This window comes from Argiope bruennichi, chromosome 9 (assembly GCF_947563725.1).
Source record: "Argiope bruennichi chromosome 9, qqArgBrue1.1, whole genome shotgun sequence".
Lineage (NCBI taxonomy): Eukaryota > Metazoa > Arthropoda > Arachnida > Araneae > Araneidae > Argiope > Argiope bruennichi.
The window spans coordinates 33,734,576-33,760,939 of record NC_079159.1 but is presented as its reverse complement, the minus strand read 5'-3'; the positions used below and the strand labels follow the sequence as shown (position 1 = coordinate 33,760,939).

The following is a 26,364-nucleotide window of genomic DNA, read 5'->3' as shown; positions in this document are numbered from 1 at the left end:
TTACTCTCATATGCACGAATGGCTGCATTTGTGGTCTATCGTAATTTTGCTAATGATATGTGATGACTTTTTTTCTGGAGAATAATTAGCCAATGAAATCGAATCTGGGGATTTAATCATGATCTTGGGCATGTTTGCAATAGCATTCAAGTAATATATTTATTATATAATTTTTTAATGTAACCTTGGCATTTTATTCGCTTTGTAATTGGTAGATGGCGAGTTACCTTATCCATGTCGTTTGAGGTTTTTTTTGCCAGTATTGTTTGAAATATTTAATTAAAATTATTATTGCATCATAATAAATATTTATATTATATTTTACACTAAAACGATGAAAAACATGACAAATTGTAGGTTTAATTAGCATTAATTTAACAGAAAATGCGTTTTCAATAATAGAATTTGTTAATTCTACTTTTAGACACACCGTTTGTGGCAACAATAATGAGTAGCTAGCTTTCCTATTCGTTCATCTTTTCCGTTTCTCCGTCAGCAGTCTTTCGAATATTTAAACAACAGAACAGTGCTAAAAACCTTGCATTGTTTTTTTAAATAGTAACACGGCGTACGGCAATATCAGATGAAGAAAAAATGCGAAGAAAGACAGAGTGAGAATCCGGGAATTTGAAAAGAAAAGCTGATCTTGAAGCTGCTAAGTTGACGGCAAAAATGTGAAAAATTAATTCAATATTTAGATATTGGCGATACCATGAAATAATGTTCCTATTGTAGGGATTTCAGTTTTGAATCGTTTATATATATATATATATATATATATATATATATATATATATATATATATATATATATATATATATATATATATATATATATATATATATATATATATATATATATATATATATATATATATATATATATATATATATATATATATATATATATATATATATATATATAATCAGCTAGTTAAACGTATTTTCAAAAATTATGTTTGTGTGATGTCAGGTACAATGTGCCTCCATTAAAATTATAGTTCATGAAGGATAGCATCTGGTTTTGCCTCAGTGATGTTGTAGAATTTCATAAATTTAGGAAAAAATTTGACGAAAGAAGTTAGCCTGCGTTCCTAAATGAGTGCATGTAAGAGCGCAAACTCCAAATTGAAACACGCTAGAGGAATTAATTTATTATATGAGTTTGAATATGGGAACTGTGTATCTATGAAAACAATAAATGAAAATTATAAAATTATAAGTGCATGAATTTTAGTATGCAATTTCAGCACAGCAGGTGCAGATCAATTTGAATGTTTGAAGCAAGTATCCTTTAACATTACTTTGACATAAAATTCTGTGTAACTTCGAAACATTTCTGTCAACAATCTATGGTGCAAAAAGGACTTGTTACTGTGTGGCTGACCCACCCTTAAAATCTCCCGCTTATGATCTTTAGAAACACTTCGTATATGCTACATAAATAAGCATGAATATTATACTTATAAAAAATACTAAAGCATATTAATGCGTAACATTGCTACTGAAAATCCGAGCATGTATGTACATTATATATATATATACATATATATAATGGGCATTATATATATACATATTAATAATGGGCATCGATGATTTATTCCATAAGAAAACACGAAATGCAGTAGCACGTCCGTAAAAAGATGGCAGTAGCAGAAATTAAAACACACACACGACCAGGAAATAGATAATTAAATAGCTGCACATGTAAATAACCCTCAAATTACAGCTAGCGAGATAACTCTACACTCCGTAAAGAGAATTATCTCAACTAACACCTCTCTCTCTCTCTCTCCTCGCTTGCTTTATATAAATTTGCGGACAAGGCAACGAAATTTCCAAAAGAATCTACAAATCCTGAGTCCTAATTCCGATATTCATTTGTATCTACAAAATTGCCATACCCTTCGCCAATTCACCAGAAGATCGCAAACTTTGTCGCCAAGTTCAGGGCCATCAATTTAGCTTCCAGTAAAATATCTGAAAAGCTCTCTTCCTTTCTGTGATACCAAATGCGCTGGTATGCAATTGTACAGAATCATAATTACATTTATTTGTAGCCATCTAATAAAGAAAATATTTTTTATTTTTCCTGTCAAAAGAATTTGTACTTATTATTAAATATTACAGAAATTCCATATCCTTGCTTTAAATATGGGCATTAATGTGATAGTTATTTCAATCTTTTCATCTGAAGATATCACATCTTTTTTCCGTTATTTAAAAAAAATAAAGTGTTGTAATAAAGGAAATTTATCAAATCATATTCTTTGAAGCCCTTAATTTATTCAGAACTAAAACTAAACAAAATTTGATTTCCCCCTCGTGAAAAATTCATATTTTAAATTATGATTCATGTGAAGAAATGATTCTATTCTTTAGATTGAATCATTAATTCTTTGTTGAATTCATGAAAAAATTTCCCAAGTGTACTCTATCATTCATGTACATTTTCCTCTTTTTTTATGTTTTTATTTCAGTAAATAAAGGTAAGAAGACACTTGGAAATTCATCTTTTTACAATGAAAAAAGATTAATCTTTTTCTCTTCTTGTGTGAGGTTCCATCAATAAATGTCAAAAGAGAATTCATTTTTGTATGCAGAGAATGTTTGAATAAGAAATCAAATACCTTTATTATTTGAATTTCTTTCACTTCCGGGAAAATTTATTGTTCTGTTTTATATTTCGGTAGCATCAATCTTTTATTCTCAGGTAAGTATTGTGCAACTATTATTCATGTATTTTGCTTCAGTTGCAAACACATTATTATTATCATTTCAAGCAGTCATTAAAAAGAATAATGCTTTTCATTGTCGAATGAATGTATATTATGTCTCTGGAATTTCGTCTGTTTTTCTGGTTTTATTGTTTGTGTTTGAATGAATCGTCAAATATTTAGAATACTTTACTGAGTGCTACATTACAGATAGATTTAACCTTTTTAAGCATCATTATCCAGGGTTTCCAAACTAGTCATCGCCTAATTGCCGATTTCTAAACTGCGAGATATATGCATGCTTCATATTAAAAAATACTTCAATTGATATAAAGAGTCAGATTTATTTGTTTACATCAATAATATGTTGTCCAATAAACAGTCTTCCTAGCATCTTAATCAATTATATAATAAAAATAAATAATCATATAAAAATAATTATATAATAATAAAGGACTAATCCGTTGTTCTTAGTTCCTGTGCAAGTTTCATAAATTTTTATTTTATATGAAATATTATAACTTCTAGATACGTCATCACTCCCCCATAAAAATATTATTTCCTTGTATTTTCTATTGGAAAAATCCAGCACATAGTACTTTAACCACAGCCGCTATATCGATATTAGCTAATTTGTATTTCGTTTCCAAAGCCCACGAATCCCGGATATGCCATCAAACATCGACTTCCACATCGAATTTTGAAAGCAAAACACAGCCAATGCATGTAAAAAAGCGAAGAAATTAACAAGCTTACAATAAATTGTCCCTTAAATGTCAGTGAAATTAAAATAACACTCTGCGAACATGCTTACGATATGATAGCAATTCAAAGAGAAAATTAACATCGTTGATTTATTTCCTTAAGCGTTTATACAAATTTCCGTGCAAAGGTATAGAATTTTCTAGAAGAAACTCCAGGTCTCAAGTCCTGAGAGAGATATTACTTTTATTCTTATTTTTTCCAGAACATTGATCTTTCGCTATATTCGACGATAGGTTGTCAAATTATCATAAGGTCTCTTACCAATTTCAGCGAATGTTAACCTGGTATCCATTCACGATCGAATAAAATATCCGTAAATCTTTTTTCCTAACTATGAGAGTAAAGGCGCGGAGGAACAATATTACAGATTCGTAATAATATATTTTTGCATAAGCAATTCGCATGATCGGAAAGCTTTAATTGATCGACTCATCAGATACTGGTCTCATTCAATTCAAATACATACAGCGCATGAGCTTTGAAGCCATTTCTTTTTCTATTCCGCAATTTCCAAAATTCATTGCTTTTATAGACCTCTATTAAGGGATTTGAAAGAAAAATAACTATACGAATTATTTATACAAAATAATAAACTTTAAATTGCCTCACTTTATTACTAAAAATTATTCTGTGCGCATTATCTATATTTAGAATATATATATACTTTCTTTTTATCAAAGTTTCAACTCGTAATAATAATTTTTCAGCACATCTTCTAAAATACAATCGCTAAAGCAATTTTATTTTCCATTTTGTAATGACGATTCGGAGTCAAATAATTATGGTAAAACGAAGAAAATCTATTTCATTTACAAAGAGTTAACTTTGCCAGGATAATTAAAAACACTATTTTATTCTTTTAAAATCATACAGACTTTTTTAATTAGTATCAAACCAAAAGTTAAGAAAATTAATTTAAAAATTCCATGAATGTTTTGTCAGTCTAACATAACAAATGAAGAATAAAAATGGGGCGTAAAACCTTATGTTTTGAATACAGACACTACCTTATTATTTATACATATCTAGAAAGAATTATAATCTAAACCCTTTATTTGTTTGGAAATACAGGGTGTTTATAAAGTCCCGGACCCATTTTGATGTTTAATAACTCATAAAATAATAAAGATAGATTTAAATTAATAACATAAATGGTTAAATAGACTCAAAAAGTTTCATGGCCCTTGTCAATGAACTTCCACGTGTGCCCCTTTCGTCGCACGGAGAATATCAAGTCGATAGTCAATTTCACGCCAGGTAGCGACGAGCATGTCGGCATCCACAGAGCCATTTGCGCACTTTATGGCGATTAACAATGCCAGAAACATGAAAGGATGCTTCATCGGAGAACATTATGCTCTTCAGAAAATCAGCAGCATCTTCTATCCTCCTTAGCATATCTGTTGCAAAGGCCATCCTCCTAGGCCTATCATTCGGTTCCAAAACTTGAACAATTTGAACTTTGTATGCATGCAGTCTTAATTTTTTCTTAATAACCTTGTACACCGTCGAAATTGGCATATCCAATTCTGTTGCCGCTGATCTCACAGATATTCTAGGATTGTGTAAAAATGTCTCTCTGACACGCTCAACATCAAAATCACTTGTGCAAGGACGTCTGGAACATTTCTTATCTTCGATACTTCCAATTTCTAGAAAATTCTTTTTCCACCGCAAGATGCTGTTTTTGGATGGAGGATCTTTTTGGTAAATTCTTCTGAAATTTCTCTGTGCTTGCACTATCGATTTCATTTCCATGAACCACCACAAAATCTGTGCTTTCTCTTGTGGTGTATGCATTCTCCTTAATATCCGCTCGAATAAAACATCACATATAAAAGTACTACATAGAACAAACACATCAAAAGTAAACATAACATTGCAATAGTTGCCAAAAACAAAAGAGAGAAAAATGCAATTAATAAGCAGACAATATTTAGAAAAGTACAGATATTTAGACTGGAAAATGAAATTATCTGAAATTAACCACACGCGCAGACGATATTTACAAAAGTAAAAATATTCAAACCTGAAAAGGAAAATATATGAGTTATTCCATCAATAAATGCCATAAGTGTGTTTATATCTTTATTATTTTATGAGTTATTAAACATCAAAATGGGTCCGGGACTTTATAAACACCCTGTATTATTTTAAAATTCAAGAATAAATACTTACAGACCAATTTTTAAACATACTCGAAAAAGATATTTTCGCACTCTTCACTATAAGTGTAATTTAAAATCTTTAAGAAATGATTAATATGGTGAGTAATTTCAGACATTGCTTTTAAATATCTTTAAATTTCTTAACATATTTTAAATTTTATCATACATATAGATAAAAAAATGTACTATAATAAATATATCACAAACAGATAACATATCCTCAGAAAACAGAATCAAATTCATATTATTGAAAAATTTCAAATATTTCGGAAATGACAGAATATCATTATTTTAAGTTTTTAAAATGTATACTTTATATTCAGTGATAAAATCTGACGAATTTCTTTGTTAAAACACTTTCAAGAGAGATTAAAATAATTCATAAGCTTTAATGTCCATAGATTTGAGAGAAACCTATTACTATGTACACAGAATGATTAAATTATAATCGGAAGATAAAATTACGAATTCAGAAAATGTACCTTCCTACTTGTGAGAATAATTAGGTTGCTTTCTTTGTGATAGCTTAGTAAAATAGAAATTTATCTCATTTCTGAAGCAATTATTAAAATATTTCATTTTCCTGACATTTTTGAGGAAATTAAATATTTTTCTTTGCAGAAAGGCATAAGTTTTGTATTAGTCCTATGAAAAGGAAGAAAATTCCCTTTGTATAGTACAAGTACAAAAGAAATGCCATCAGCCATTTATTTTCCTTTATATCTGAGCTTATTAATAATAATAGAATTTTTAGTATAGAATTCTAGCGCAACAAATGTACCGTTAAAATTCTTTGTTCTCCTTTATGTCAGGATTGACTTAGTACTTGTAAAAATTTCTTTTGCATATGCCTAGTACAGATAGAGTGCAATTAAAACTTTTATTTTCATATATGTTTGAACTGCTGTCGTTCTAATAAAATATCCCTTTGCATATGGGCTTGTACAGATAATATATGATTAAATGTTTTATTATACATTAGAATTAGCTTTTCTAGATCGATACAATATCAATTTATTTTATATACATATACAATTCCTTTTTATACGAGTTAGTAAGGCAATGAAAAATTAATTTTTTCCCTTAATGCCTAGAGTTATACAAGGCCAGTAAATTCTTTCAGTGTGTAGAATTAGTATTGAAATTGTAACTTTGAATTATATTATGTAATTGAATTATGAGTAGAATTTTGATAATGTACTATAGTATGAGTAGAATTTTTCCTCACTGTATGAACTGGATTTAAACAATTCCAGTATTTTTTTTTTCTGTATAAGAACTGGTACAAATATTGCATCACTAAACCATTATGCTTCATTTTCTTTAAACTGCTGTGCATCGTTTTACTTTCTCGTATAGAGAAAGTGCAGTAATCGTCAAAAAATTCAAACTCGAGATTTTGACAAATCTCCACGTTTTGAACCTTCTTGAATCAAAAAAACAAATTTTTAGCAAATGTCCTTCTTCTGTCTATGACAAAGATAATTGAAAACCGTTTTGATCTAGCTGGGTGAAATTTGCTATACCAAATTTGGTATTTGGTCTTTATACCAAATTGGAATATTTCTATCAAATTTTAACCCAAACTTCGCTGAAAAGTTCGTCTTTTTGGCTGTTCGAATATAATTTAACACGATAACTACGAAATGGAAAGATCTAGATAGATACAATTCGATACACAGAATCGACATTTATACTCTAGACGCCTTTCAAATTTTGATCAAATCCAACAGGAAAATTACCATCTGTAAGTCTATACTTTCAGAAGCATGCAAATGTGATAACTCAAAGACGCAATGACTTAAATAAATCAAATTTGGTGTGGGAATTTGTGACTACAATTATAGTTCAGTATCAAATTTTTATTTCAATCAGTTCGGGAAAACGTGCATGAAAACCGAATTCGATTTTCGGATAATGTTAACCACATGCCAGAAATTAATCGCCAAATACCTCACCAAGGATGATGCGATAGATTCGGTAAAAATGCTATATTCACGGCAAATGTTGATATTTCGTAACTATTGTATACCATAGTCATGCAAAGCATTCTTTGGGTAACACATTTATTAGAGTATATGCGAGAAAGTTTTGGGAAGATCACTCCTGCTGGTTTTTAGATCATCCACAAATGTTAACCTAAGATAGTTGCGTTGTATCTAGCTTTATTGACTGAAAAGGTTAATATTTTATTACTATGTTGTTTCTTATGGCACCTGCCATGGACAACCCCACAATTACGCAGACAGCGATTTTAAACCGGTGGAGAAGTGTCTCTTGTTTTTATAGTTGTGCCAACTAGGGCCATGTGTACGACTTTGCTACTCACGCATCAATTGCACTTGTACAACCCCTTTCAACAGGAATGCACATTCACACATAGAATAACGAAAGAACAATTATGCCCACGCCGGGACTCGAACCCAGGACTCCCAGAAAACGGGAAAGAAGCGCTACTCCTACGCCAATACACCGGCAGTATTATGTATTAATATATGTTAATATTTCTCAACGATTTGAAAAGGGAGAAAGCTATTTTAATGTTTAATTCGCCAAAAAGCATTTATTTTGAAAGACCGTCTTGAGACTCTATTTAATGCAATCGATAGATAAGGTTTCTTGAGAGATTCAGAATGGGGTTTATAATTTGTGAATAAAAAAATAAAGGCGATTTTTAGAGGATTTTTAAAATCTATAATAGTAAGTGAACATAGATAGTATAAAATAAAAATTTAAGATTTTTTATAGTAAAAATGAACTTTATTTCTTTGTATCACTTAAATAAATTCAAACAAATATTGGATTAGCTGGGATAAATTTCTGTTTTAATATTTGAATACAGCCATAGTCCATGCTGCTTTTAGTTAACTGATATGTTTTATCCCTTTCTAAGGCCGTGGGAAGTATGCTTCCCACCAAATTTATCCCACCAATTCCCACCAATTTCAAATGTCGCACAAAGAATAGGCATATCATCTCATTATTTTTTGCAGAGATAATCTTTCATCTTTTTTTTTTTTTTTTTTTTTTTTTTTTTTTTTCGTGATGGGAGGAAAATTAGAGGTCCTTAGTATTTAGATTAAAATCGAAATTCCAACTATATACGGGATCATTTATTTTAAGAAAAATGTCATTTAAAAAAAAAATTGACACTTTGTGAAGAAGCAATTCAACTTATGTTCACTATGAATCTAGTTTTCTCTCTTATTATTGTAAATCAGCAGGAACATTTAATTTAACAGTTGTAGGTAGATATTTATGTTAATCATATTAAATAAATTACAAAAAACAGTTTGGATCACAATATTCTTATTATTCTTGGTCAGAAGAAAAATGTTATTTAAAGAGTCTCAGCATTTAGATTGAAATTAAAAATCCAACTTCATTTGTGCGATCATTTTATAAAAGATGTCATTATTTGAAAAAAAAAAAATGACACTGTGTGAAGAAACAATTCACCTTATGTTCACTATGAAGTTAGTTTTGCCCTTTATTGTTGTAGATCAGCAGAAACATTTAATTTAACAACTGTAGGAAGCTGTTTTATGGTAATTCTCTTAACCCTTTCTAGGGCCGTGGGAAGTATGCTTCCCACCAAATTTATCAATCTTTGTTCGAAATTATGTAGGTTGGCATAAGTTCTGACAATTTTTTTTAGAAAGACAGAAACTTAGATGCTTCAGTTCTTTATCTCAGACAAAGTGATGCATCTTGATTTTTTACTTAATTATTAATTAACCAAATTAATTAATTAATCAAATTAAATTTATCTAATAAACTAAATGAATCCCTTTTCTTATTCTAATTTCAAGCTTAAAAATATTTTAACATAATATGACTAGAAAAAAATGGCCCTTTAAAGGGTTAAACAATAAAAGATTTAAGAAGAAAAATGAATGTTTAATAATAAAGTATCGATAAAATAAATTATTTTTAAAAAAATGGAAAATGAATTTCTTTCGATAATTTTGTCTCTAAAGAATAGATTTTTGCTTTCTGTTTCGAATTAATATAGACTGACTTCGTGCTCATGCCTTATGAAATCACCCGCAAATTAAATGTGGAATCTTTATTCAAAAACTAAAATCAAATTAGAAACACAATGTACACGAAGCGCACGCGATTGTATTCATGCATTTTAAAGCAAATAGTATTGGTGTAATAATGACTAAAAACTAATAGCAGAAAGAAGAGAAATGATTCATGCATGATAATGTGCACTCAAGATGGTAAAGATTGACTTTCCTGGTGAAATGACAAACATTTTAATAATGTTGACATTCCAATTAGAAAAGAAAGAATTTTAAAGCTATTGTTAGGAATTTGTAATGTTGCTTCTCGGTAATGTGAGTCTTATTGCTGTAAAGAGATTTACAGTTCTTCATAATGTATGTTGATGGGATATCATGTCAATGATCCTCGATTTGGCGAAAAGGTTGGCAGATTTTGGCGACAACCTTGAATGTTCTCGAAATTGCGACAATTTTAGCAATATATTTACTAGGATTCGAAATTTAAGGGCACTTGTAGAAAATTGCATGCCCTGTTAGAAAATGTCTACAGGCGAGTGACGCTGAAAACGAGTAAGTCAAGTGAATTTTCTCTTTGGAGTGTTTATCGCTTGCTGTTGTTGCTTTTTATTAACATTATCTAACATTTGCTATCTGCGTAGTTGTGTATTTATTACTGAAATACTGTCTTTAAATGCAGCTGTAATAAATATGCATACATTTCGGCTATGTTTTATGGTTTCTTGTGAAATAAAGCGAAATGCTTTCTCAACTTACGTTCTCTTAATTTCCGTTTTTTTTATGTGTATCCATGAATATTTATTTAATTTTATTTAAATCCCTTGAGGACAATTTGATGCTTATTATTTTCTTAGAAAAGTATTTGAAAGCTTCAAATTATGAAATTCACGATATGAAAGGCGTGCAGTTGTAATAGTCCTGTACTTGTCATATTTATTTTGTAAATAAATATTCTTAATGGTATCAAATTACATATCTTCATAATATGATTACAAAAACTACCGTCTCTTGCACCGGTAATCTACCGTCTAATTGCACGTTGTCTGTAATGGAATTTTTAATACTTTTTCTTTTTTCCAGAAATTATTAAAATATATTATTAAACAATATCCTTCTTCTATAAATTCCATTTTTATAAGAAAATAATGCGATTAAACATTTAATGAAACATCGAAAACTATCTGCATTTCACACTTATAAAATTTATTTTTGAAAATGCACAAAATGAGAGAATATACATATTTTTTTTTTTAATGTAGACAATCAAAGAGAAAATTGCACTGTAAGTACATCAGTGTCAAGAAATAAAAACCAGCTTGTTTTTGAATTTTAAAATAGTTTTAAAATTATATTTGTGCAATCCTAATTTCGAGAGTTATTATGAAAAATTGACAAAATTTCGCTTGTATCTTAAAAGATTAAAATTTCGGAAAACGAATCCCTCTGAGGCGCAAATTCCAACCCTCCAAACTATATTTGTGTTAAATTTGGTAACTACCAACTGAAATGATTTGCTCTTTAGAGAATTAACCTACACGTGTATGCATATTTCTTTATTATTAGTAAAATTCATTTAGATGATATGGGCATGAAATTGCATGAATTCCATTTATTCTTTAATATTCAACCCGTAATTTTAATTGCTTTGCTATGGATTGCTGATTACTGATAAAATATGAATAAGAATGATAATAACATTTTATCTTGTGGATAAAGTGTTATTATCTCAAATGTTTTCTTTAACATCATATCAATATGAAAAAAAATCTATGCTATGCATTATATTATCATTACGTCTTTCTGATAACTGTTGAGACGAATTGTAAAAGGTTTAATAGAAATCCGAATTAAATAAGATTTGACTAAACATTCAACAAATAACTAAAGTACACATAATAATTTCGCATAATAATTCCTACCTAAAGTATGAATCAATAATTTTTCAAAAATAATTAGTTTAAAGCTTGTTTTTTTTAATTTTAATATTTTTTAATAAAAAAATGTTATACACGTTTATATTTGCTTGCAATTAATAAATAATCAAATTGTACAAAATAATCTATTAGTCATGGATTTCATGGCCCTTGTTTTGGAGGAATGCCAAAAATATGAATTTCAAATGCCAAATATCAATTACATTTTGAGTTACAATCCAGAATTCTATTTGAAAAATATCAATCGCATTTTGTGCCACAATCCAGAATGCTATTTATCAAATATCAATTGCATTTAATAGCGAATCTTATCCGAGCAATTCCGTATCTTGGCTAATCTGGACAAAAAGGTACGCTTTAAGTAATTAACTTTGACATCTAATAATCGGGTATGTTAAACTGTCGGTTTCAAGTAATTGACTATTCGCTTAGTCATATTTTGAAATTCCGTTAACCACACTTCTCAGTGAAAGAGGTTTAATCTATATGTAAATTCGATTACCGAACATATGCCTCTATTTGATGCTGAATGTTCAATTGGGGGTAATCGTAAACCAAATTAAATAATTATTCTTTCACTCTTACAGCAATTTGCAAAATATTAACTTCGTGTATGAATATAGTTCGTAAGTTTAATAATCCGAAGGTAAATTCGATTAGCGAATATTTGTCACATTTTGCTGTTGCTCATTAGATTGAGAATAATTGATTGTAATCGTAGCTTAACGGAATGGTAGTATTTACATTCTTATTATAGCTTGTATAATATTTATTCTGTTCTGATATTTGGTTTGTGAATTCAAATTAAGTTATGCTTTATTGTGATATATCATAAAAATAAGTTTTAAATTAATAAAAAATGAGTTCTTAAATATATAGAATTTTGCTTTCATTGCAAGTTAAATGTGGCCATTTTGAAGAGCTGGAATAAAATAGTGTTCTTTTTACTTCTTTTATTTTTATTTATTTACTTATTTTATTTTATTTATTTATTTATGCGAAAGATGAAAAAAAATTTACATTTGAATTTACATTTTGAAAAATCTTTTGAATATATTTATGCATTTTAAAAAGAAAATATTTCTTTAACTTACAAACTTTAACTTTTTATTGAGATAACATGGGTTATTTAACGAAATGATCAATTTGAAGGAAATAGTTTCAAATTTAATATAGAAATTTATCAGTAAAATATATCTAAAGATAATTTTCATCTTTTCGCTTAAATACAACTTATTTTTTAAGATGACATTTTATTTTTCTAAGGGAAAAACCTTGACGTTTTATCAAATTCCATAACATCATAAGCAGGTTCATAGTGAGCGGAATTTTAGCACTCTAGAATAGATCTCTAAGCAAAAGTAACTTTAAGTCTTCAAAATTATTTCAATCATATCAAATAATATAATAAATTCAAAGAAAAAGCATTTTATTTAATTTTTAATACATAATAAAAAGAAAAATTAGTTATGAAAATTGAATATTTGAATAAAAAATTTATGAAATATCCAATTAATAATTTAGGTAAATGTCTGATTATATTTTGGAAAATACAAACTTAAGTACTATTAATTATTCAAAAAACCTTATATTATCGGCTTGTTAACATTTGAACAGTTCCATTTTCTATACAGTCTAATCAGACAACAACTTTCGCAGGAAGACTGTCTTTCTTATTCAACTAGTAATACGTAGAAATATTTGCCGCGGCACGATGTACATTTGTGTGAAATTATAAAGTCTATGTTATTTACGTCTATGTTTTAACTTATAAGTTTTAAAAATTCGATGCAATACTCTAAGATAAGATCTTGAACCCGTCAACATAAATAAGACAGTCTCATATGTTTACGACATTCTTGTTAAACTACTTTTCATTTTCGATGGATATTTTTTTTTGTTTTGTTTAATCGTTGTGAAAGTGATATTTATTGCTTAGTAACTGAAACAAAGGCAATAAATAAAATCACCTAAAAGCAAAATGTAATAAAGAAATAACACACAATTTTGCTCTTTCTTATTTGAAATCAATTCTACTGACTCAAATTTTTTAAAAATGAAAAGTTAATTTTCCTTTATTTCTCTATCGTTGTATTTATTATATATTATATTTCAAGCATTATAGGCACAGATGTATTAATTTGGCTTTTTGAGGCACCTACTTCCATTTATATAAAGAATTTAATATTCTTTATCTAATACAATGAGAAACGTAAGTAGCTCATTTGCCAAAATTATTAAAGTGAAACATTTTACGATTCGAATATAATTTTCAAATTATACAGTATTGCTAATTACTTATTCAATATTAATTGCATCAAGTTTGAAGTTATTTGACTTGTGATTATTATTCTATTATTATAATATATTAAAATGTAATATAGTTAGATATATATTCATCTATTCAAATATAATACAGTTTTAACTAAATTTAAGCGCAATTTTTAAGTAAAAAGTCCAAAAACACGAATCTTCTGAAGCCAATCATAATCTTATCACTATTCATAATAATATTCGAAAAGGTAAACATCGTATACATTTTTGAAATGTTAGGAGAAAAAAAAGAAAGAGTGTAAAGTGAAGCTAAAGATAAAAGACAAGAAAATTTATAGTACACATTTCGTATCTAAAATCTTACTATATAACAAATAATTTTTTTTTTCCTTCTTCTTTTATTTCCATCCAGAAAAATATAAAATTGAACCACAAAATTTAATCATTCCATTTTCCATAAACTTTCAAAGCATAAAGGAAAAAACAAACAAACAAGCAAAAACTTACCTTCTTTATATTTTACAATTCGCAAGATCCGACAGAGAGAAAGGGAAGCAAGAAAGGCGGGAAATATCCTCGAAACGCGCAGACGAAGGTTCGAAAAAGAAACCGAACTTCGATCGTTTTCCCCACTGCTGCCAGAAAGTTAGGGGGTTGAGGACTGAATCGAACGTCACAAGCTTTGGCCAGGAGAGACTCACACTTTTCGGCCGGCGCGACATCGGTTTTCTCACTTGAGGGAGCCCTCTAATCACGCGCATGCGCATCATTCCCCCCAAGAAACTAAATCCCTCAAGCGCCCCCCTGTTTTTACAGATCCTTCCGGCAGTCATGTAACATTTGAGAATTTCTTTGAGACGTGAGGTGAATCTCAGTCAAAAAAGAAGGCACTTCCTTAGATAGCCGTCTATTATTTTTTTCTAAATATTTATTTTATATCTCTGCGATCATCTCGTAAGGAACAAAAGTTCATGTTTCAGTTAAAGAATAAAGATTTTTCTTTTTCTAAATATGGAAGCAATGCAGTTTTATTTGCTTTTATATAACTATTTTTAGGTTTGATTCTACATGATTTATTATTTTATTTTGTGATAGTTCTGCAGAGGCAATCTGCCATGTTTTTTTTTTTTTTTTTTTTTTTTGAGTTTTGAAAAAAATATGTAATAAATCGTTTGGTTTAAAACTGTTTTATTCTTTTTCAGTAATTACTTACTCTAACTTTATCGTCTGACTTTTATAATATTATCATAACTATCATCTAAATCGAAATGACCTTAATAATGTTTTCATAGAAATCAATGTTTAAATTTTTTAGGAGAAATATTCCGTCATTTAAGATTGCTGCCTAGGCTATTATAAATAAAGAAGCAATCCAATTTTATTTACTTTAATATAACTACTTTTAGGATTGATTCTACATTATTTTTTGTAGTTTAATAGAGACAATCCAAAGGTGTTTTTTTAAAATTAAATATGCAGTAAATTGATTGATTTAAACCTGTTTTATTCTTTTTCATTAACTGCTTATTCTAACTTTATCGTCTGATTTTAATGATTCGTCTAATATCAAAATAACGTTAGTAATATTTTGGTATGATCAATGTTTTCATTTTTTTTTTTTTGAGGAAAAATATTCTGTTATTTAAAATCGCTACCTAAGCTATTATAAATAAAGACGCAATGCAGTTTTATTTACTTTAATATAACTGTTTTTAGGATTTATTTGACATGATTTCTTATTTGCTTTTCTGGCAGTTCCATAAAGATAGTCTGACGGGGTTTTTTTTGTTTTTATTTTTTAAAATATCTTATAAATATTTTTGATTTAAAAGTGTTTTATTCTTTTTCATTAACTATTTACTCTAACTTTATCCTCTGATGTTAATAATTCTTCTAAATTCGAAATGGCATTAATAATATTTTGATAGAAATTGGTGTTTCCGATTTTTTCGATACGAAATATTCTGTTATTCAAAATCGCTATGTTCTGGAATGAAAATACCTAAAGGAAGAATGGATATAGTTACACAAAGCAAAGTAAAAAGAGATAGTTTGCAACCAGTGAGAAAATGAGGCTTAAAAATGCATAATAAGTAATACTAAACTAATAATAAGATCTCTGCTTGATAAGATGAGTTACTAAATAATTATATAAAATTCAATGTTTTCATTTTTTTCGAAAAGAAATATTCCTTTATTCAAGATCGCATCTAAGTTATAAAATAAGCATATCTAACGGTAGAAGAAGGGTAATTTTTCAAAATGAAGCAAAGTAAGATTAAAGTTTATAGTTGACCGGAAAAAAAATTCTAAAAGAGTATTCGAAGAAAGCCCGAATTTCTGATTAAATATTTCATTCGTTATAATGTTGCTTATTACTACTATTCACAGACTTTTTTGACATTTTGAAAAGAATCTATAAAGAGTCGTATGCTTTATTTTTTTAGTATTTATTTGCTCAGACATTATATTATCATCTAATATTACGAAAAAAAAATTTATATAACAAAATAGCATTAAAAATAAACAATGAATACTATATATATATATATATATTTCATTTTTCCCAAAATCAAATATTTCAATTCTGTAATTTGCAAAATTTATCTACTGAGAAGTCTTTTAATATTCGTTGAAATCAGAATATATTTGCAGGATGAAAAACTGCAGAAGTTTTTCACTTTTCAGGATGAATTTATTTAATACCATAAATTTAGTTGAGTATATATGCAATGCATAAAAATATATTTAATTTTACAAAGGAAATTTGAAGTCTTTATTCAAAGGATTTTATGGAACAAAGCAATCTTATGGCAAACGATTTATTGATGTCTAAATATAATTAAAAATTGAAAATCAGAGAAAAAAATTTAAAAAAAAATTAAAAATCGAATCTTAAACTAGAAGCAAAAAAGAAATCAATAAATGCTTTATGGTGTTTTTATTATTTAAAGATTATTCCCAGAAGATGCTTCACTGTATTTTATTTCGATATTTAAAGAAGAAAGGAACTACGGAAATCTGTCAGAGTTCATTTATCAAAACATCATTATTACCATGGAAATTATGATCTAAGAGTATAAGATCAAACAAGAACAATTAAACAACCTGTTTGAAATACAAGATTTTAATAAAGAAAAATTATAATTTATTAAAAGGAAAATTATTATATTTTCTGAATAATAAATTTGTTATGTATTAAATATTATGTAATGTTATGTATGGATCTTTTGAATGTATTAATTTCTATTTAATATTCTAAGAATGATTCGATGGTACAGATTACATCCCTATTTTGCAGTAGACACCGATACAAAACCGACCCACCGACAATCAAGTTACCCGACCGGCTTGAGCCGAATTAGTATTCAGAATTTATAGAACTTATTTAAATTTGCTGTACAAATTTTGGACAAAAAATTCAGGTTAGATTTTAATTTATACAATTTACTGTAATCTATTTTTATAAATTTTTATAATTTGAGAAAATAGAATTTAAATATATAAAATAGCATTAAAAATGTAAATTATTCAAATATAGAAATGAATATCGTTTCCTGAAGGAAGAAAATTCAAAATATTTTATAAAAATATTGATTAGAAATTTAGAATTTTGAATAAAAAGCAATGCTATATTTTCAACCAAAATCGAATATTCAAAGTTGTAACTTACTTTAATAATAATACATAATTCATTTTTGTATAAATGGAAATATTCATATATAAATTAATAAGTCTCACATCTTCAAGTCTACATTTGTTACTTGATAAATCTTAGCAAGTAACAAATGTAAATTTTCTAATAACTATATTCCGTCTAAATAGTTTAACTGTTATGAAAGCTAATATTCTGTTTCTATTTTTTCCCTAAAATTGATAGACAAACTTTTTAACAACTAAAAAATCTTATTTAAAATTGAGATTACTATTCTGATCTATCCAATTTTAATCCATCTTCTTTATAAAAGTCATTATTTTTACTTGATAAATCTTATAAAATAACAAAAATAAATTTTATAATAGATATATTCTATATAATAGTTTAGCTGTCAGGAAAGCTAATATTCTCTTTTTATTTAATTCTATCAAGTCGGTCACAAAAGCGACTCTTTAACAGCTTAAAAATCTTACACAATTGAGATTACTATTTTAATCCATTTTCTTCATTGAAGTCATCATTTGTTACTTGATAAATCTTACCAAGTAACAAAATAAATTTTATAATAAGTATATTCCATGTAACAGTTTAGCTGTCAGGAAAGCTAATATTTAGTTCAACCAAATTTCTCACAAAAGAAGACTCTTTAACAACTGAAAAACTTATTTATGCCTAAGATTTATATTTTAATCCATCCAATTACTTCTTTTTTCTATACAGATTAAAATATGACTTTCGTAGTAAAGAATAATTAACTGATACTCATGTTACAAATATAATGCATTAATTATCATTCTCATGACTACTTTTGTCATAAAATTGCTAAAAAAATTGTAGCTAATCATCAGTTAGTCATAAAGAATGACTAACTGAAGCTCATTTTACAAATATAATGAGTTAATCATTATCATTATCATCATTAGTTTGTGTCATAATATTGCCAAAAAATTGTGGCTTCAATGTACATCCAAAATATGCACATTGGAGGAATTAATCGAATGATAACACCAACATCATTTCCCCCTTATAAGCAAGAAGACAGTAGCTCCAATTATTTGGAGAAAAAAATCAGCAGTCATTAAATCCTGAAAATTCCCATTAAAAATAATGTCTCTTTCATTTAGCGTAGAAATTCCATAATGCGGGGAACTGTTTCGGACATCCGTGATTTAAGGACCAGAAAAAACTGGAACTGATAATAAATTTAACATTTTATATCATCTCATAAATGAGAGTAAGATAATAGATAACTAATTGCATCCTCTAATTGAAGACCCCAGAAAAGATATTGTAGGAGTGGTGGATTTTTGTCTGAAGGCGGGGGGATATTGGTAGTTATTAATAAAGACATTAAATCATACTGTGATTAGAATCGGGCGAATTTTAATTAAGATTATTTCAGATTCCCCAAAGTTGTATTTTTCTCTGGTACTCATTGTGGTATTTTAATATGAAGGAGTTTCACTTTTTAAATTTATTTATGACCATATTTTAATTGTGTTTTCCATATCTTGATAACTTTTGGAATATCTTTCTTTTTCTCCTAGTTTTAAATAAATGTTTTAAATAAATTTCTTATGTTTCTGCATTTTTAATTTTTATTTGTTCCCCTTCAATAAAGGAATTTATTATGGAAATTCGTTTAAAAATCATGATTTTCTCAACATCTGACTTTTAGAGGGGTTTGAATTATTAAAATATTTGAATATCAAATAGAAAAATTCTTATTTTTTACATAAATATATACAGATTTTTTTTACAAAAATATGAGTGAAAAAATAATTTATTTCTTTGTGCGTAGATTATTATTTCTTTGGCATTTCACAATTTCTACGGCACATTTTTATTTATTTATAATTCATTGTATTCAATTTTCGATGGCAACAATCAGAAAGTTTTTTTTTAATTTGCTTTATTTTACTTTATATCAATATTCTTGTGTAATAATAGAGCATTTTTACTATTAAAATACATTACTGAAATATTAAAATGTGAGGTCTTTAATAGGATCAGTAAAAATTCCGAAATAGTGTAACAGTTATTTATTTAGAGGTTGCGTTAGACACAGACAATTTACACGCAAATTTTAGAATAACTTTAAGATATACATATAAGAGCATAGATCAAAGCATGCAACACATGCCTTCATCTGACCCGAATTGAGTCATAGCACTACAAGGCATCAGAGGGCGCTGTCTCTGACATCAGCACAATAAATTATGGTTTATGTTACAAGAGCGGCTACAAAAATACATTAATTTAATATAATATTAATGTTGATATAAAACATCAATATTATTTTTATAATTGTAATTTTATTGAATCTATATTTAATGAGAAGATGCAACAGAAAACAATTTTAAAGTTTTCGAAGAAAAAATTAATTGAAAGTAATAAAAAACTGAAATTATGCCATTTCACTTTAATTTTTCTAAAAATCCGAGAGAAATTATATTTTCTAAACTGCGGTTTAACCCATTTTAATCGCAATATTTAATGTATATTACCTACGCACAATCCAAAAAAAAAATTATTTTCTGACAGAAATCTTATTAATCGAACAATTTACAAAATATCGGTTGCAACTCAACAAGGCCAAATGATTTTATGAAGAAATTCTGCATAAAATAATAGTGTTGGCGAATATTTTGCTAGCTTGGCGAAGGAACCGTACCGTAATCTGTCTATGCAATGATTGCTGTTAAACGAAATTCCTAATTCATTTTGGAAAAATATCTAAATTTATTTACTAAGAACTTATACCTCTTTCTGGCATAAATAAAGTAAAGAAATAAGATAGAAATAGAATAAAAAAATACGAGGCACGCAAGTTGGAGCTGCACGAAGACTAGCCTCAGATGATATCGAAATTCTCATAACCCATAATAGCAGTGCAATAAATTGAAAATGGAAATGAAAACTACCTTATATTTTGAGTTTAAGAAATTCAAGCCTGCTCTGAATTCATACCAGGCTTGGTTCATTAATAACTGCATGATTTTTTTTTTTTACTTTCTCTTCTACGAAATATAAATTAAGTATTGTAATCGTGCAAAAGTTGAATTCGAGATTTCACAAATCTCTAAGTTTCCGAGTGCAAGACAAACTTTTTTGGCATTATGTCTATGTGTATATGAGCAAATAGATATACCGGTGAAACTTATAAATTAGTATATGATTTTTTAGCCAGTTTTGTAGATTCTTTCCAAATTTTGAGCGAAACTCATTTAGAGGATGTCTCTCAGTCCGAAACTGAGTTCACATTTTAATTACAAAACGAAGATACAAAAGTAGATGACATTTGGTACATAGATTTAACATCAAAATTGTAGATACCTATTGATAAAAAGATAAATAAAACCAGTGTCTAACCGCTTGCCGGCCTGTGCTTCAATAAGCATGCAAACATGATAAGTCTAAAACACAGTCATTTAAGTATATCAAATTTGGTATATGATTTTTTGACTCCAATTCTAGCACCATGTCAAATTTTGGTTTCAATTTTTTGGGGGAAAAAACGCGTTTGAAACACAGATTCGATTTCCGTGTAATATCAATTGCATGTCAAGAATTTATCGCCAAGTATTACATAATAAATTTAGTAAAAACGCTAGATTCTCACCAAATATCTATATTTACTCGCCAATACCATGCAGGAGATTTGTTTTCTTCGCCAATATTCGAAAATTTATGCGTGGGGGGGGGGATAAAATCAGTATGGATGTGTGAATAAGCTTCAATGAGACCACTACCACTGTTCATAGAAGATTCTTCGGTTTATAATTTTTTAAATTTTTTTTGAATTTTTAGGTATTTTATAACCGTTACCGTTAGCTATGTAATAACCGTACAAGTTAGAATGACAGATATAGAATATAACTAAACATTTGAATTATCATTTGCCATTATGATTACAAAGTTATTTTAAATAAAATAAATAAACAAATGACACAATCTGTTTATTTTTAGATTGTAAAAGTGACTCTGGCTGACTATTTACAAGTCTTGAATTACACCAATTATTCAGTAATGCGAAACTTATATTATCTAAAGCTCGAAAATCATCATAAACCAAAATAATATATTTTTTAGAGAACTAACAGAATTATCATTTCTATACAAGCGACGCATTTAAATTATGTAAATAATATTCCTATTTTAAGATAGTTATTCTAGTGGGAATAACTTGTTATTTTTCTTCTGTTATTAATAAAAGAATTTTCTTCATCTTATTTAATAAAAGAAATTGAATTGCGTTTAGAAAAATTGAATTGAATTGCGTTTTATTTAATGTAAATAATAAAATCTTTCTTCTAATATTTTCTTTTTTTACTTTTAAGCATAATTCAATATTACTTTTATAAAGCGTGTTTTTAATTTTTGTTTCTTCTGTAAAGATATATGAATTTGATTCTACTTCAACTCCCATTTTCAAAGAACTCATGAAATATTAATGATTTCTTTAATCAAAGGACATTAAATCAGTATTCAAATTGCTTTATAGAATTCAGAGCTTACCATTCTTCATAAATATAGTGTCTCATTCTAACCGAGGAGTTCTTTAGAGTATAAACAAGATTTTAACAATAATAAGATTTTGAATAATGTATTCAAAATCTGATATGAAACAATTTATAAAAGAGAAACTTATTCAGATTCTAGGATGTTGATTTTATTACAAAACTAAGATATTGGGAAATCTAAATAAAATATTCGTGTTTAAAATCTCTCTGCTTCTATTAATTCCAGAGAGACTCTATGGTATTATTAGTAATATAGAAAGTAGTATTACACGTATCTATTATTAGTATTGAAATAGATACTTGTTAGGCAACAAATACAATCCAAGATTGCTGTGTAATATTTTTTGGAGTTTTCAATCAATAAATGAAACAATTACTTATCGTTCTTGTAACTTCAATGTCTGAAAAAGCTCTTCGGCTTATCAATTTTTAAGCTACTTATTACGCTACTTATCAGTTTTCAAGTTTAAATGTAGGGAATATTATTTTTAGGGGTACATTTAGGATTTAATAATTGATTTTATTATAATTTACTGTAGTTTTCATGTACTTGCAAGTAAATTGGAGTATTTATTCCTCAGCTATAAGATTAAATACCCTAAAACGCTTCGTTAATATTAATTTTATATTTAGTTCAGTGTAATCTTCAGAAAAATCCATACCTTACTATTAGTGTTAATATGCACATGTTTCAACTACATAAATATATATCTCAATTTGCAAAAGGAGTATTTTAATATACGAGTTGTTAGTATGAATCTATGGAAAATCCATCACCAAAGTGGCGGACATAAAGTGTTAAACGATTATCAAATTATGTTAAGATGTATAACTAAACTTGTAAGATATAGAAATGCTATATGATACGATAATAGTCTATTTAAGAATTATTCATATCACACAAATGGGCTTTAATATAGGGAAACTGTTTATACAATAGAAGTTGGAGTCTTGCACCTCAAAAGAGTTTATTTCTTAAAAATATGGTCCTTTGTATTCTTCATCCTTTGGTTTTCTTACACGGACCAAGATGGGGTAGCATCTGTTGAAACTTAACAGCGGACAGCGTCAGTTAGTTACTGATTCTTATTGTTTTCATTGTCTCGTTCTGAAAATAAATATGCCGAAAGTGGAAGGGTCTATGTCACTGAACTGTCAGCTAGAACACATCGAAATTCAAATGTACTGAGGTTTCGCTTGTCTTCAAGATTCTGGGGTATAAAACAGTACTTTGATGAAAAGATTTCATCATATATATTGTAAGATAATCAAGTGGCTTTATATTATAACCTTTATTAGTGGATAGGATACTTGTGGAGAGAAATATTCGGATTTGAAATCTGGATATTATTGAAGTTAGCGAAATTGACATTCAATATTGCTGACCGATTCCCAAACAGAAACTTTCTAATTTACTAATCATCTTTTATCTGTTTGCGTGTTTAAAGAAGATTTTTAAACATTTCGATGCAAAATATAAACAATAATGATCCAACGGAAATTTCGTGATTTTACTAGCAAATATCTTCGTCAATTTTGAAGATAAATCCATGAAACTTTTTCCTGAGTTTTTAGCATTATGTAGAGCACATCTTTTTTGAATTTTTCTTTTCAGCCGATACCTTTGTTTAGACATATTTTATAAACTCCTCATTTTACTACTAGGAGCGCTGTAACAAGTCTCAATAAATTCAGCCTATTCACTTTATTATAAGTTGCTTTTCTTGCTATACAAGGTGCATCTTTTGTATTTAAAGAGCTTAAATGCACTTTATTGATTATTCATTTTGTGCGTTTATATTGTATTTCATTTACAGGAGAAAAAACAGGAAATCTTCTTTCCTAGTAATTTTCTTAAACTTACACATAAGAAATTGTGATAAATTTATTGGTATGCAAGAACTATTCTTCATGCGTATTAAAAATATTCCTTTTTAATATCAAGTATTTCATCAAGCACTTACAGCTGTTGTTGTTAACTTCGCAATTTTAACTAAGCTATTTGAAAAATTTCGAAAGCATTCGAGGGTGGGGGGTCTGATTTGAATTTGAATTTTAAGACATCTTACTATTAAAAATTCTAGGATATCAGATTGACCACAACACAATTATTATTTTTATTTTTAAAAACTTTAAAAAAATTATTCTAATTCTAACCAACTAGAACAGGAATAAATGTATCAGACAATTTTGCAAATTTAATTATGGAGGTTGTAAATATAGCATACTCAGTTTAATAATACAATAAAAAATTTGGAAATAGAATTGCCTAAATACTGTTTACTGTCAGCAGGCTTAAATTTAGATTTGCAAATTTAATCTTAGAGTCACATCTTTCCTTCCAATTTGCTGTGATTTGCTATCATTATTTTAAAATGTACACAAGAAAAAAAGGCGTAATTCCAACGATGAAATAATAAACGATACAAAAAATTCCAGTCGGTTACTAAATGAACAAAATCCTAGATTTTATCTAATGACCAATACTGATCTTTTTGACTAATTTAATATCTTCTGCTGGAATATTTTGAAAAAAAAGAAAGAAAATAAAAATTTCGTTGTTTCCACATAAGTCATAAATATGCAAAATAAATAAATAAATAAAACCACGCTTTATTTATTTAATTACAAAATTCAATTTTATGAACAAATTCATTTTTTTAAATATCTGTTTCGTGAAAAAAAGTAAAATTTATATTTATCCCACAAAAATCTTAAATTATTTAAAAATCAAATGAAAATTTTTTGACAAATTAATGCTTTTTGTGCGTATACTTCTTGCATAAGAAAGTAAAAAATTAGCATTTTTCCCACATAAACCATGATTCCTCCAAAAATTCCAGTCGAGGTTTTTGACAAATTTAATCCTTTTTATAAGTTTACTTTGAGTAGAAAATTTCGAAAAAAAATTTAAATTTCTCCCATAAGCCATAAATATGCCAAAAAATAAATAAATTTCTAGCATTTTTAAAGAATTCAATTCGTTTTATATATCTATTTCGTGAACAAAAAAAATTAATAAATAAATAAATAAAAATAAACTACCAATGATCCTACAAAAATCTGAAATTATTCAGAAATCAAATTCAGCATTTTTGACCAATTAATGCTTTCTATGCGTATACTTCGTGCATAAGTAAATAAGAAATTACCATCATTCCCACATATACCGGAATTCATCCAAAAATTACACTAAAGGTTTTTGACAAATTTTATCCTTTTTATGCTTATTATCCTTTTCTATACTTCGAGTACCAGAAAATAAAAACAAATTACTCTTGATCCCAAGTAACCGAAATTTAAAATTACTCTAGTGATTGAATATATTTTCCTTCTCTTCAGCAATGAACTCTTTCTCACAGCAGCTGGGGGCTGGTCGAGGAGGCTGTAAAGTGCAGTTAAATGAAGGCAGTCTCATATTTCTCAGCTTAATTCAGTTTTGTATGGAAGTAGATCGCCTAACAGGCGGTCCTTCTTTGCTGATCGCAGTATTTTCCTTCTGTATATGAAATCGATCACGTCCAGTGTAACAGATGGTTCAATGCAACGCCTTGCTTAGAACTTCGCCAAAGTTTCTTCCTTATAGAACCCTTTTCTAAGGAAAGTTTTCTTTTGTGCTTTGTTAGAAGTGTTTGCCCTTAATAGATCTGAAAGGTTTGTTGGTGAAAAATAACAAAATCTGAACTGAGTTTGGCGTGTATTCTCATCTTTAATTTATGCATGGGGTTAAAAGGGTTTTGAATATTTCCACACTTAAAAGATACCATTTAGTGCATTCTTTTTTTAATTATCAACTTAAAATGATCTTATTTTTTTTTTTTTCATTCTTCCTGAATTCTATATTGTTTTCCACAAAAATGAATCAAATTACTACAGTTCTTATAGCAGAATTTGAATAAGTCATCCCTTCTTACTTCAAATTCAACTGCAATTCGAATTTTTTCACAAATTTCTAGACTTTTTCATGGTCATTATGTTAAAATAGCGTTTATTATTTGATTTGTTTTGGTTATTTCCTAGTTAATACTAAACATTTAAAGCAATTGCTTATTTTACTTAATTAAGTTTGTGAATTATATGCGTTCATTAAAAACAGGAAATTCTTTTTAAAAACTCTTAAATTACACGAAGCCGTTAGTGCTGTGTAGGTTATTCAATCATTAAGCGATAAAAAAATCTAATTTTCGTAGTATACTTAAACACAATTGATGGGAATTATGCTATGTATATTGAAATTCTATCACTAGATTTAATTCCATACAAAAATGGTGCAGAACTCAGTAATTAAATTAACT

At 27.8% G+C, this 26,364-nt stretch overlaps 1 protein-coding gene across 1 annotated transcript in view; it reads right to left on the bottom strand.

The window, feature by feature from the left end:
* Positions 1–14,552, bottom strand: part of LOC129985293 (chaoptin-like) — a 63,858-nt gene extending 49,306 nt beyond the window's left edge. The window contains exon 1 of the mRNA XM_056095270.1: positions 14,396–14,552. The gene's annotated coding sequence lies outside the window, so the exon portion shown is untranslated. The remainder of the gene's footprint in view (positions 1–14,395) is intronic.
* Positions 14,553–26,364: the final 11,812 nt, after the last annotated feature.